Genomic DNA, 14,652 nt, shown 5'->3' with positions numbered 1-14,652 from the left:
AGACCTCTACATAATGCTAGCCTAGTCATATGATGGGATAGGGCCCCGTTGTACCCCTGAATAAACAAACATTTATATCAAATGACTAGTATCAAAAGTTAGGCTCTGGAATAGTGGAGCACTTCTAACATTGCTGAGTGGAAACCCTAAGCTGGCAGATCTCCAAAGTTAACATCTATACCTGTGGGCATAAAACGCAACCCTATTTAGAAAGGAGGGTCAGTACGACATATATACTGAGTATGTAAAGCATGGACAGTAACAAGTAAAGCCATTATCAGAATAGAAGGTGCAAAAGTAAGCTAAATACCCAGAATATCAAAATGTTTTTCATAACCACAAATAATGTATGCATATAAACATATGCCATATCCGACCCCATTATGGGATGCGGTGAACAAAACGTGGTCACCACCCCATCATTAGCGCCACAGCACAGCATACATCAAGAGTAGGGAATATCTCCGTAACAGATCATATCATATCAGATGGTCATATCAGATCATATCATATCATATGTGTACATGGCATATCATAACTCTACAAATCCCATATACACATCATACCTGCCCCCTCACGTCGGGGTACGGCGAACAATGCAGAGAAGTACGCACGATAACAAAACCTGGCCTGGGCTCGGTAAAGGAAACATTGAGGAATCCACGAGTGGAGTTGTCACAACCCAACCCTGTAGGCCACGACTGGGGTCTGACCTGGACCCCCCCCATATACCCAACTATCATCTATGGTCAAATTGAACTGTAAATAAAACAATATCATATAATAGAGCCCCACTAGGCGATAATATTTTCATAAACCTGTAGCCTTTTTCGTTTGTACCATAAAATGACAGGGCATGCAAGACGACAAGGCTGCCATAACATATTAACATATATATATATCATGTAGACCCAACTGAATCAAACTGACATACACAACCCACATATATATGTCTGCAGACCTCTAAAAATATAAACGACAATATATGGCGGGACAGGGACCCCACCGTACCCCCGAATGGACAAAACAATTTTATACATCAGTGAGCAGTATCAAAAACTAGGCCCCGATACAATGGAGCCTCTTCTAGTTGAGCTGCATGGAATTCTAAGCTGACGAACCCCAAAACCTGTATCTGTACCTGCGGGCATGAATGCAGACCCCCGAGAAAGGGGGTCAGTACGACAAACGTACTATCATGCATGTACTCTGTGAATTACAAAAGCATGCATACTCAATTTATACAATATAGCCGGCCCTTTTAGGGGTCCGGTAAATCACATCTGTAGGACCATCATAGGCTCGGCGCCATCACCACCTTATTACAACACATCATCATATATATACATACGTACCCGACCCTCTAATGAGGGGCTTGGTGAATAATGCAGTAAATTGTGCACGATAACGTACTTAGCTCGGGACTCGGTAAAAGAAGGATTATAGTATACACAAGTAGAGTAGTGAGTAACTATTTGCAATTTAAATCATGATGAGAGACTCGATAAAATAATAAAGTTAAGCTTTTGTTTGAGGACCCGAGTAACGGTGTAGTCATCTCGAGTGTCTTATAAATGCCATTATGGGCTATCCCAAAAGTAATCTAGGGAACCCTAGACATGTATTAACATAGGGCCAAATCATTTATGGAATCAAAAACACTTAATCTCGTATAGTCTTTAAGACTTGGAGCCTGTACATTTGGTACCTCTTTAACATATAAAAGTTTCTAGGGAAATAGTTCAACTACTGTAGGAGTTCAATATTCAGAAGTAAATAAGATATGTTTAATAATGGAGTTACCCCGGAGCTCAGATCATATTCAACTTATAACTAAGACAAAGACATGCCCAAAAGAAGAAAGAGAATAGGCTTTATGTAGTTTGTACTTTCCTTCAGGTGATCTGCATATACATATTTCATACTCGACCCATTATGGGGCTCGGTGAACCACTATGACATCATAATCTTATTTTTGTACCAAATACATATCAAGAGAAATGAGAAATATCTATACGTACTTATATCAAAACATGCCAAGAGAAAGCTTTACATACCTCTTGTGAGTTACTCTTTATCCCATTCGCCTTGTCGTCCTTTGAACCTATTCAACATGAAAGTAATACGAATATCAACCACTCTTAGCTTTCCAGTATCTTAGGTTGCACCTTAGCATTCCTGGAATCTATTTCCTTGTCCGTCTCTTCGACTAGTTCTTTAATTAGGTAAGGCGTTAATAAAAATTGGGCAGCACCTCCCCTATAATGTGCCCTATCTGAATTTCCAATCACACCCTGAATAACTACAGACAACCAACAACAACAACCTACAACATATATACAATCAATTCACACCAACATTACACAATACAAACCCCAAATAACTCACTCAAAACCATCAAAACGTGAATTCTGGACAACTTACTGTTTTACCTTGTCGCTTTGTTTCGAAGGGTTAATTGAGGGAAACAGAATTTACATCCTCATGAAAGTTATAGACATGTGTCTTAGGGTCGTATAAAATTTCGAATCACCCCTACATCAATTCTGTACAAAACGATATGCCCAAAAGACCAACAGCAGTCCGTGTAAGCTTTCCAAAACCAAAATCTGGGCAGTACCTCCTCTACACTTCATCACCCTGTTTCAAGAAGATAAAAGCAAAACTGGATTTTAAAGGCTAAATGAAGGTTATAGACATATCTAATACCTTTCCATAACATATTTAATCCCCTGAAACGAAGTTGTACACAAGAAGTTATACCAATATTACTAACAACTGTCCCTTCCAAAAACGGGTTTGTTAACTAGTTTTTAACGTTTTCTCTCTTTGTTCTTTCAACTTTCTCTCAAGTTCCAAGCTGAAGAATTAATTCCGTAGACATCTTAAGATACATATATACATCTCCACGTGCTTAGGGAACACCTTCGATAATTAATTCACGGAGGAAAAGTGAAGAACTCACCTTTAATTCTTCTAAACCATGGCTACCTTTTTATTTTGTTCTTCACATTTTTGTTCCTCTATTAGGCTGAAGTTTTGGACAACAAATGAAGTCCTTAGTCACAATACATGTAGATATATGTTTCCTTACGGGGTGACATGTGTCAGCCCCTAAGGGTGACATGTGTTCAGCCCCTAAGGGTGACACGTGTTCAGCCACCATTGGGAGAACACATACATACTACGAATAAGGATCTGCCACGTGGCATGGGGTCTACCGCCCCCAAGCAGATGGGTCACCTACTTGACCCCAAGCAGGTGGGTCACATGCTTGCTTGAGGTGCTACCACATGTCACCTTCCTAGGCTGCCACATGTCGTCTTATCCTCTTTCTCGTGGGTTCGTAATCTCATCTTATTTTAAGATCCTATATAATCCATGCTACGCAAGCTTGGCACGTACTCCAATAGATTAAGTATGTAATACTTCCAAGTTAGTAGCTTACATGGGTAAATCGAGTCCTACGACTCATCATTTGGCCTCCAATTCCTTCTGGATTCTTATGGCTCTATTTCCAACCTTCCCTACTATGGAGTATCACATTCTTCTTTCTTTAGAGTTGGTTGATGTGTGTGGATAGTAGGGGTCTCCTAGACATCTTTAAAAAGATTAAAAATACATTTCAAGGTTCACAAGTGTGGGGTGTAACAGGAGTAGTGAGAAACTATATGCAATTTAAATCATATTTGAGACTCGACGGAATAATTAAAATGAGCTTTCGTTCAAAATCGAGACAAAAGTCATATCAAGTACCTTTTGAAAGTCACAATGGACTATATCAAAATAGAACTTTTGGGAATCATATATATGTATCAAGGCATAAAAAAATATCTTTTGGAAGTCGAGAAATTGGCCATCCTAGTGGCTTTAAGAATAGGAACTTCTTTGGAATCATATGAAAGTCGTATACTTGCTTCGTAAAAACCATGCCAAAAAGGGAGATTAGCTTTGTATACTTATGTCAAATCATGCTAATATAAGGAATAGGATTTACATACTTATGCCAAATACATTCTAAAAGAAAGTATAAGCCTTATATACGTATGGCAAAACATGCCAAAAGAAGAAAACGTTAGCTTTACATACCTGTTACGGGTTACTTTTTATCCCGTTCATCTCGTCGTCCTTTAAACCTAAGTAACATAAAACAAATAAGAGTATTAACAACCCTTTTCTTTCCATCACCTTAAGCTACACACGAGTATTTGTAGAACTCATCCCCTCGCTCTCTTTCTCGACTAGTTCCCTAACTAGTTAAAGAGTTAACGAAAATCGGGCAACATTTTCCCCTATAATGTGCCCTATCCGAATTTCCAATTATACTCCTAATAGCTACAGCCAACCAAAAAAAATAACCTGCAGCATATATATATACAATTCACGTCAATCTTGTACCACATAAACTCCAAATGACTCGCTCGAAACCACGATACCAAAATAAGGTTTCTAGTTTCCATTTTGCAAAACCTTAAACCGTACGAAGCGGGGGTGTCGGGTGTCTACAACCAGAAGATCCCCCACCTCTTTTAGGAAACATTTAGGCCCTTCAAGACACACCACATACCTTCATCCACACACCAAAAGCACAACACCTTGCTTCAACTACAATTTAACTATAGCGACTCCAATTTGGTTTGTTTCGAACGTCGACCATATTTATGGAAATTTCATATTTACATCCACTTACAAAAAGTGTAATACACTTCATAACAACACAATAAACTCCAAATTGAAAGGAAAACCCTTACCTTACCTAAACTCATCAAACTCGCCAAAACTATCAAAACGTGAATTCTGGATAGCATACTGTCTTGTATTATCGCTTAGTTTCGAAGGGGTAATTTAGGGGAAAAAGATTTGTGTCCTCAATTAAAGTTATATATATTTTATTAGGGTCACATACAATATTGAATCAAACCTACAACAATTCTATACCAAAAGATATGCCCAAAACTGGGCAGCACCTCACCTATACTTCATCATCCTTTTTTGAGAAGATAAAAGCAAAACTGGGTTTTATAGTATAAAAAAAAGTTATATACCTATGAAATATATTTTCAAAACATCTTTAATCACTCGAAACGAAGCTTTACACAAGGAGTTATACTATTATTACTAACAACAGTATCATTCCAAAAACGGGTTTGTTAACAAGAACGAGAACCTCCTCGAAATCCCAACTATATATTCCTTAATACTTAAGCTCGATGTATACTCAAGTAGCTTAGTATGCAAAATGTCCCAAGTAATAGCTTTCACAAGTAAGTCAAGTCCTACGACTCACTACTTGACCTCCAACTTCTTCCGGTTTCTTATGACCCTATTTCCAATCTTCTCTATTATGGAATATCTCCTTCTCCTTTCCTTAGGATTATTTGATAGCATTATAGATTATCCGACTCACATGAAGACTTCTACGAAATGTAACAGCCTTCCTAGAAACTTAAGAAGATAAAGAAGCATTCCAAGGTACCAAAGTACGGGGTGTAATAGACATTGTGATATACAAGTCACAAAAGAGAAACGATAAGAAATCTCTCCTATACTGGAATATGAGAAAACATAAGAGTAAATAAAGGGACCAAAACAGGTATGACAAAAGAGACTAGTATAATGGCGCTAAGGCATTTCTTGGACTAGTTTAAGTCCCTACACACGTTTGTGTAAGGATTACAATATGATGTGTGATAAAATAACTAGAGAGAAGATCTGAGTAAAAGTGCGGTATAGCATGCCTAAAGTGTTACAAGCTAGATTAAGAAGAATTGTATAATAACTTAAACAAAATGGAGCATCAAAGGCTTGATAGCCTATTACAGGAAATGGAAACCTTGACTCGGAAATGGAAAGCAGTTAATATGGATTATAGTAAAAGCTGACCTCACATTGTAAGGTAATATGAATTCAAACTGTTTATAGTAGATAAGGTGACAGAATCAAACCAGGATCTTCCAATTAGGAAGGCATGTTCAGCTAAGGGTTGTACGAGATGACATAGCAAAGAAACAATAAGATTTCATGGAGTTCCCATATCTATTATCTTAGACAGGGAAGCTCAATTTACAGCTAATCGCTGGAGATCATTCCAAAAGGGATTGGGAACACAGGTGAATCTGAGTACGATATTTCAACTTTCGATTAAGGGATAGGCCCATAGGGGATCCAGCAAGTTATTGGTGAAGTAAAGCTTAGTGTTATGGACTTATACTTCAACAAAGAGCTCCGTGCGGCACTTGACAACTTACTCACGAATCTTTCACGATCTTGTAAGCTCAAGTAAGCCTTTAAGACTAGATCGCTAAGGGAACGCTAGATTGTAAGAAAGACAACAGAGTTTTTATGAAGAAGGCTTTTGTATTTCTTTGGAAGAATGCTTGTTTGCTTGATGATCTTCTACAAATGAATGCCCCCTCTATTTATACTACTCCTAAGGGGCCTAAGTATAAATAAAATTTACTATACAAGTCCTTCCATATTTACAAAGAAGTCCCTACTATAGAATTTTCCAGACACTCTACAGAATTCCAAGTCTTTCAAGACTTCTCTACAAGCTTCTACAAGAATCTAGAGTCTTCCACTAACCTCTCCAAGACACTAGGTTCTTCTACCTTCTTCAAGAATTATCTTGGACATTCTAGAGTCTTCTATTAACCTCTCCAAGACTCTAGATCTTTCCCCCATCTTCATGATCAAGTGGCGGTCTATGACACTCTCCCCCACCTGATATGGTGATGACCTCGGCGCACTGCTGCTACAAAAGCCTCCGGACTTAGTCTTGAAACTGCCACAAGTCTTTATGCCATTCTTATGTGGCCTCTTCCAGAGATTGTCCTTTCTAGTGGATGAGGAAAATGGCAGTGGCCTATTGTCCCTATTCATGCTTGGTTCAGTCAACACTAGCCTCCGTTCTATTTGGCACATTAGAGGCAAGTGTATTGGCAACTTCTTCGGCATCACGCCCTTCTTCATGTAAGATGGTAATGCCTCTTTAGCACCATTGTCTTCACTCAAAATTGCAATGGTATCTATGAACGTCGGTAATCCCTCCTCTAGGCCCTTTTCAAGCTGCATGGCCGAAAGTTGAGTTGGTCCTTCCATCTTTGGCACCTTGACTAGGGGCACCATACATGATCCCTCTTGCTCCATAACCACGAGTTGTTGGAGGTAGGGGTCAATCACCATATGGCATCGCTGAAAGAACTCCTGCCCAAGAATGATATCAAAGATATCTAAGGGAGCGATGGTAAAGTTGGTCTTACCTCACCACATGCCTAATGTGATGTCTACTCTTTGAGCGACTCCGCACACTGGTGTAAGGGGTGCATTAACCATCCTGAGGCGGGCGTCACTTGGACTATAACTTAGCCCCAACTTCATAGCTGCTTAGTTGGTCATTATGTTGGCTTCTGCACCTGTATCAACCATTGCACGAGCGGGTCGTCCATTGATCATGATGTTTACATATTGTGCGCCGTACTCCTTCGGCTTTCCTGATTGCTTTGCGATAGCTCCGCATAGTCTAATCAGGCCCAATTGCATTGTGTCTGAACCTTGCTCTTTCCCTTGTGCATCTTTCCCCTTCCATTCCCATAGGATGTCACCAAGTTTCTTCAGTTCAGGACAACTTGCATAGCCATACGACCCTCCACATATGTAGCATCCTTTCCCCTTCACATTCTGTGTCTTTCTGTCGGCATTGCCTCGTCATCCAGCCTTGTTACCATCGTACTTATGGTTGTCATGGTTTTTGGGATTAAGTTTTTTCTCTTCACAATCTCCCCCACCTTGGTCATGACTACCTCTCGTCTCGTCTCCTCTTCCTCGGTCATGTTTGTTATGCCTGAAGTCTGTCAAAGTTTCAGCTTGTGTGATGGCCTCATCGATGGTGCTGACTTGGCGATGATCCAACTCTATCTTGGCCCAACTCTGTAGTCCATCCATGAAGTGGAAGAGCATTTCTTCATCCGTGAGGTTGGGAATCTGAAGTGTGAGAGTAGTGAACTCCTTCACATAGGCCCGTATGCTACCCATTTGCTTTAATTCCCGAAACTTATGTTTGGCCTCATAGATGACATTGTTTGGGAAGAAGGCCTTCTTGAACTCATTTTGGAACTGCTCCCAGGTGTTGATTGTGTAAAGAACCTTCCCGATCTCAGACTCCTTGCGCTTCTACTACAACATGGCCATCTCCGAGAGATATAACACGGCTGTGTTAATCATCGTCTCGTCATTGTTCACTTTGTTACACTTGAAGTAATTTTACAAGTGCCAAAGGAAGTTCTCCACCTCTTGTGCCTTACAGGCACCTTTGAACATGGGTGTCTTGGGATCCTCAATCTTGGCCTCCCTGTCCGCACTGGACGTCATACATCTCCCAGCATATATGTCTCCTTTTAGTGCTGCCATATCGGCCTTCATGGTTTCCATCGTACTTAGCATGTCCATGAGCCGACACTCCAAGGAGGTGATCACCTCCTTCACCTTGTACTCGGCATCCTTGCGCACCTCGAACTCCTTCCGGATGTTGTCGTTCTCCTCAAGGGTGAACTCCTCTAGAGACTTGAACTTGCCGTCAACCTTGTTCAAGCGTTTGCCTAATATCTCCACACCTTGCCGGGAAGTATCCACCCTTGCAATCCACTCCATGCTGGGCGTGACGTTCACGGGCTCCTCACCTCGCTCATCGTCACTCACCTCAGTGGCCGAGGGTGAGTAGGATGTTAGGGCCTCGCTTGGTGTAGGCTCAAGAGGCACCTTCTTATTTCTCTTAGAGTTTTTCTTTCCCTTGCGGTGCTTCCTTCCAATATCTTGCTTGACGTTGGTGGCGGTAGTGGTGTTGATGTCTCCCTCACTTGCCATATCCCTTAGTAGAACCTTGCTCTGATACCACGTTGTCACAGTCTTAGACTTCAACTAAGACCTCCGTGCGGCACTTGACAACTTACTCATGAATCTTTCACGATCTTGTAAGCTCAAGTAAGCGTTTAAGACTAGATCGCTAAGGGAATGCTAGATTGTAAGAAAGACAAGCACGTAGCTTCTGTCAAGGTGTTATGGAAAAATAGGAATCGTGAAAAAATGACTTGGAAAGTTGAAGAGGACATGAAACATAAGTATCCGTATATGTTCCTGATGTCTACAAGTAAACCCAACTCTTAAAACTCGTATATTAATTACTTGGATGGAAATGTGTTATCACAATAGAAAGGAATCTCCCTACAATCTGTATAAAGTCTTAAGGGAAGTTTTATTTAACATTCGAGGATGAATATTCTAAAGGGGGGAAGGATGTTACACCCTACACTCTTGAGCTCAGAATGTCCCTTAAGGTTCTTAGAAGTTATCATGTGAGCCGCATAAGCTATGACACTATCAAACAACTCTAAGAAAGGGAGAGTGTGATACCCTATAGTAGCAAAGGTTGGAAATAGGGTCATGAGAAGTGGTAAGGAGTTGGAGGCCAAATAATGAGTCATAGGAATCAACTTATCTACGTAAGCTATTAACTTAGAAGTCTTACATACTTAAGCCACTTGAGTACATACAAGTCTTGCGTAGCAAGAATTACATAGGCTCTTAAAATAAGACAAGATTACGAACCCATGAGGAAGAGGAGAAGATGACACGTGGCAACATAGGAAGTCAACACATGGCAGCAAGTGACCCACCTGCTTGGAGTCAAGTAGGTGATGCACCAGCTTGGGGGGTGGACCCCACTGCCACATGGCAGCCCTTCACTGGTCGCATGGATGCGGTGGCCTAATAGGGTCTGAACACGTTTCACCTCCTAAGGGAACCTATATATATGTATATTGTGACTAAGAGGATGAGTCTTATCTCAAAACTTCAGCCTAAACTAAGAACAAAAACCCTAGAGCTAAGACGAAAAAGGCGACAGCTTAAGGGAAAAAAAAGGTAAGTCCCAATTTCATCCTATAAATTACTTATCTAGAGTATACCACAATGATATGGAGGTATTATTAGTATAAAATCATGGCTTGGAGAAGCAACAAATGGATAACAAGAAGTCCACGCAATTTGAAGAAGTTTCGAGGCGCGATTTGGCAAGTTTTGGCTAATTTCGGGTAAGGTAATGTTCCTCATTTAAATTTGGACTTTATGGGGTGGTTATGGAGTGTATTATGTGCCTTTTAGGTATCTTCAAGTGTAAAAATTCCCTAGAAATGCTTAACGTTCAAAACAAACTAAATTGGAGTCGCAATATTTACATTATAGTCGAAATGAGGCGTTATGCATATGGGGTGCTGCTATAGGTGTGGTGGTGTGTTGTAGGGATGGAAAATGTCCTAAAATAGGTGTGGTTTCTTTTGGTTGCCACCACCCGACCCTCCATTTTGTATGGTTAAAAGTGTTGCAAAATGGAAACGAGGAACCCTATCTTGGTATCATAATTTTCAGCAAGTTGTTTGGAGCTTATGTTGTGTAATGTTGCCATGTTTTATTTGTATATGATCTGAAGTTTGTTGTTGTTGGTTGGCTGTAGTGACTGGGTATTTAATTGGAAATTCATATAGGGCATGTTATAGGGGAGATGCTGCCCGATTTTCGTCAACTCCTTAACTAATTAAAGAACTAGTGGAGAAGACGAGCAAGGAAATAAGTTCTATGAATACTCCTATGCAACTTAAGGTTCTAGAAAGTCAAGGGTGGTTGATACTCGTATTTCTTCCATTTTTAATAGGCTCAAGGAACGACGAGGTGAACGTGACAAAGACTAACCCATAAGAGGTATGTGAAGGTTTCTCTTGGCATATTTTTGGCATAAGTATGTAAAAATTATCTTTCTCTTCTTTTGGGCATGTCTTCAAGTTAAGTAGTGAATGATATGAGCTTGATATTAAATATACTCATGAATGCCAAGCTTAATTCACGACCCTTATTTACTTCTTAATGAAAGTACTCTTATAGTTATTGAGCTAGGACTTTTCAAGCCTTCAATACATTAGGAAGTGAGGAGTATGTAAAGTCTATGTTTCTTTTCTTTTGGCATGTCTTAGCCATAAGTGGTTGGTATATGTAATGTGGTTACAGTTCCATTCTTAGAACTCCGAGCATGATTCGTAAATCTTCTTCACTTCTTAATGTTAGAACTCCTATGATAGTTGAGTTATGGTCTGGTAAGTCTTCTACATAATGAAAAGTAATACACGTGAAGCCTATCCCTTCCATCTCTTGAAACAGTTTAAGGTAAGTGAAGCGATATATGATATAAGTTATAGGTGATTTTATTCATAAGTTCCGAGTATAACTCGTGACTTGTATTCACTCCTTGATGTTAAGATTCTTAAAATGGTTAAACTCTTATTCCTCGGGCCTTCTATATGCTGTATAATGATTGGATGTATAAGATCCTATACCTAGAAGCTCTTTGTTATATCTTATAATGATATTTGGGAGAGTTCCGATATATTACCAAGTTTTACATGCATGTACATGTATTATTATATTATATAGGGATCGGGTCATATGTTTCTCAGTACTAACGTATTATTTGTATAGGGATCGAGCCATATGTTCCTCAGCACTAATGTATTACATGTATAGGGATTGGTTCATACGTTCCTCGGCACTAAAATATTATATGTATAGGGATCGGGTCGTATATTCCTCAACGCTAACGTATTATATATATGGATCAGGCTAAACGCTCCTCGACACTTACCTGTTATATATATGGATCGAGCTGTACAGTCTATAGTGCTAACAATATACATATGCCTATCATGATAAATGATGTAATTGTAACACCGAGTCCTCAAGCAGGCCAGATACGGTATATGATAAAGGTATACATGACTTTATTTTGTGAGGTGAAGGTACAATACCCTATTAAATGTTATACTTGATTTCCTGCATCCTTGTGTCAATTGTTATCTAAGTTATGTTATGCTTATATACTCAGTACATATATCGTACTGACCCCCCATTCTCCTGGAGGCTGCATTTCATGCCATCAGGTACAGACACAAGTGTTAGGAGTCCACCAGCTTAGGATTCCACTCAGCTAGTTTAGAAGAAGCTCCATTGATTCGGAGTCGAGTTGTAGTACCAAACCTCCTATGTATATATTGGTTTATTCAGGGGTACGGCATAGGCCCAGTCCCACAATATTTTAGTTAAGGTATTATCCCACACCATGTTATATGAAAAGGTATAAGGCTCTCATGATGATTATGTTTTGATACATTGAATAATAGTTATGACATTTTTAAGGTTTTCATGGTTTAACACATGTTATAAGATATTTGTCTTGCATCTCATGATTCATAATGATATGTCCTATGTCTGTTGTTCATGCATTCTTCTCACATATTTAGTGTATTACATGTACTAACACATACTTTTTTCCTATATTGCATCATGATGTAGGGTCCATTGATTATGCCTATCCTTCCGTTCGTGGCTAGACCTTATTAGATTTGTAGTTTGTTGAGTCCTCATGTTTTGAGGATGTGAACCTTTACTTTCTTATGAGCTTATAACATTCTTTCATCGTTTATATTAGGTGAGCTAGGAGCTTGTATTATGCCTCCATCTTGTTAGTAGCCCCCATATAGTTAGTAGAGACATGTTGGATGTTTATAGTCTATCTTTTCTTTCATTTTGGATTTTGAGACTATGCTTCTATGTAAGACCACAGAAGTTGGAAAGTCCTAAAACAAGGAACAAATGATGAAATCTCAGGAAAATACAAAAAATAGCACCAATGATGACAACATAAGGCCATCATAGGCTATAAAGAGCACCACGGATGGTGCTGAGCAAACGTGGTAATGATTCAGAGACTCATACCTGTAGGAAAGGAACCAAGACAAGGGACCATGGACCATGGTGAGAACCATGCATCATAGTAACCTCCATGGTGATCCCTTCCCTGAGGACCCAAGAAACTTTCTAAGGTGAGGACTATGGACTACCACCAAGGTTTGTGGAGCTCTTCATGGAACATGGTGTGTTTCCGTGATGGTCACTCTGTGTAATGGCCTCCAAGTTCATTTTTGTGCTTTTGTTTGTTTTTACCATTTTACCCCTTCTCGTATCTTCCTTATAATGATTTTGTGATGTTGGGATATGTGGCATGCTCCTTAGGTGTTTGATTGAGTATTTGAGGTGGTTTTGCTATTTTTGAGGCTTAAGGTTTGAAAGAGTTGACTTTAGTCAACATCCGGAGATTTAGGCATCGTATGAAAATTCTGAGTGTTCCATTAGCTTTGAAAGGTTTATTTTGGTCTAGTAGGAAGGTTTTTTGGATTTTGGAGTCTTTGTTTTGAGGATAGGTGATTTTTCCATTTTAACTTTATATTTTGGCCAAGGTTTGACTTCAGTCAACATTGGAGTAAATGCACTTGGATGAAAATTACAACAGTGTGGTTAGCTTTGGGATGACAAGTTTGGTGTAGAACAACCTTTGGTTTTTTCTCGAGGTGCTCGTAATGAGTTTAGGCTATTTGTGCATTTTGAAAGCTTTATTTGGAAAGTGTTGACTTTGGTCAACATTTCAATGAATCGACCTCCATTTGGAAATATGCTTATTTTGTTGAGTTTGAAAAGTCATTTCTAGTAGGCTAGCCTAGTCCATTTGACTTCTCAGGTTCCCGAATGAATTTTGGACCTCCATAGAAGAAAAAATCAATTCTACAAAGTTCAGCACCACTTGAACTGTAGTGCAAGAGGTTTTGCTCTTCGCATTTGTAGCCTAAGGGCCCACAATCATGAAGGTTTGATACCCTAGGCATCTTGATCGTATGACCTACCATCACAATCACAATGGGTGTAAGAACCCGGAAATATGGAAGGTCCTAAACAAGGATCAAAGGAGGAATTCTAAGAAGTTGCAGAAAACTGGCACTAGAAGGTGACCACGAAAGCCTTCACAGACCGTGGTAAGTACCATAGACTATGTTGTGCAACTATGGTGGAGATTCATAGGCTTAGTCTGCATAGGACGGACCACAATGGAGGACCAAAAATTGTGGTGAGCATCACTGGCCATGAAGCCCTCTGTGGTGAGACATCCCCAAAGGCCTTAGGAATTTTGCCAAAGGCAAGGTCCACTGACGACCATCACAGGCTATGGTGTGTTTCACAGACCGTTAAGGTGTCCATGAAGAAACTTCAGAGACTACCCTGCAAGTCCTTTTTCTAAACTTCTCTAAGTCCCTTATCACGGTATCCCACCACGGACCATGGTGATCACTATAGATAGTGAAGGGTCCCCGTGAAGTCTCTTCCGACCAGATCTTTAAAGAGACATTTTGGTCTTTTCCTAAATTTTAATCAAATGTGGTGTCATTTTGAGGGAAACATTTACCAATATAAAGACCCTATACCCTTCAAAGCCGTTATTTGTTTCACTCTAACTTCTCCAACACAAATCCTCTCCTCACAAGTTTTTCCAAGGGATTCAAGGCAAGGCTAGAGTTTCCAAATTCAAGTTATTCAAGTCTCCTTTATTCCTCAAGTGTTCTTAGGGATTTTATTTCCCTAAAGGTATGTGGGTTTTCATCCATGAGTCTTTCCACCCATTGAGCCCAAATGTTTTCTCAACCTAGCTTTTCAATTCAAAATGATGCAATCTTATGGGCTTTTAAATGATAAGCTTAAATGCATATATTATGATACATTCAA

Source organism: Solanum dulcamara, chromosome 2 (genome assembly GCF_947179165.1).
Source record: "Solanum dulcamara chromosome 2, daSolDulc1.2, whole genome shotgun sequence".
Taxonomy (NCBI): Eukaryota; Viridiplantae; Streptophyta; class Magnoliopsida; order Solanales; family Solanaceae; genus Solanum; species Solanum dulcamara.
The sequence above is the reverse complement of the archived record's forward strand: the minus strand, read 5'-3'. Positions refer to the sequence as shown.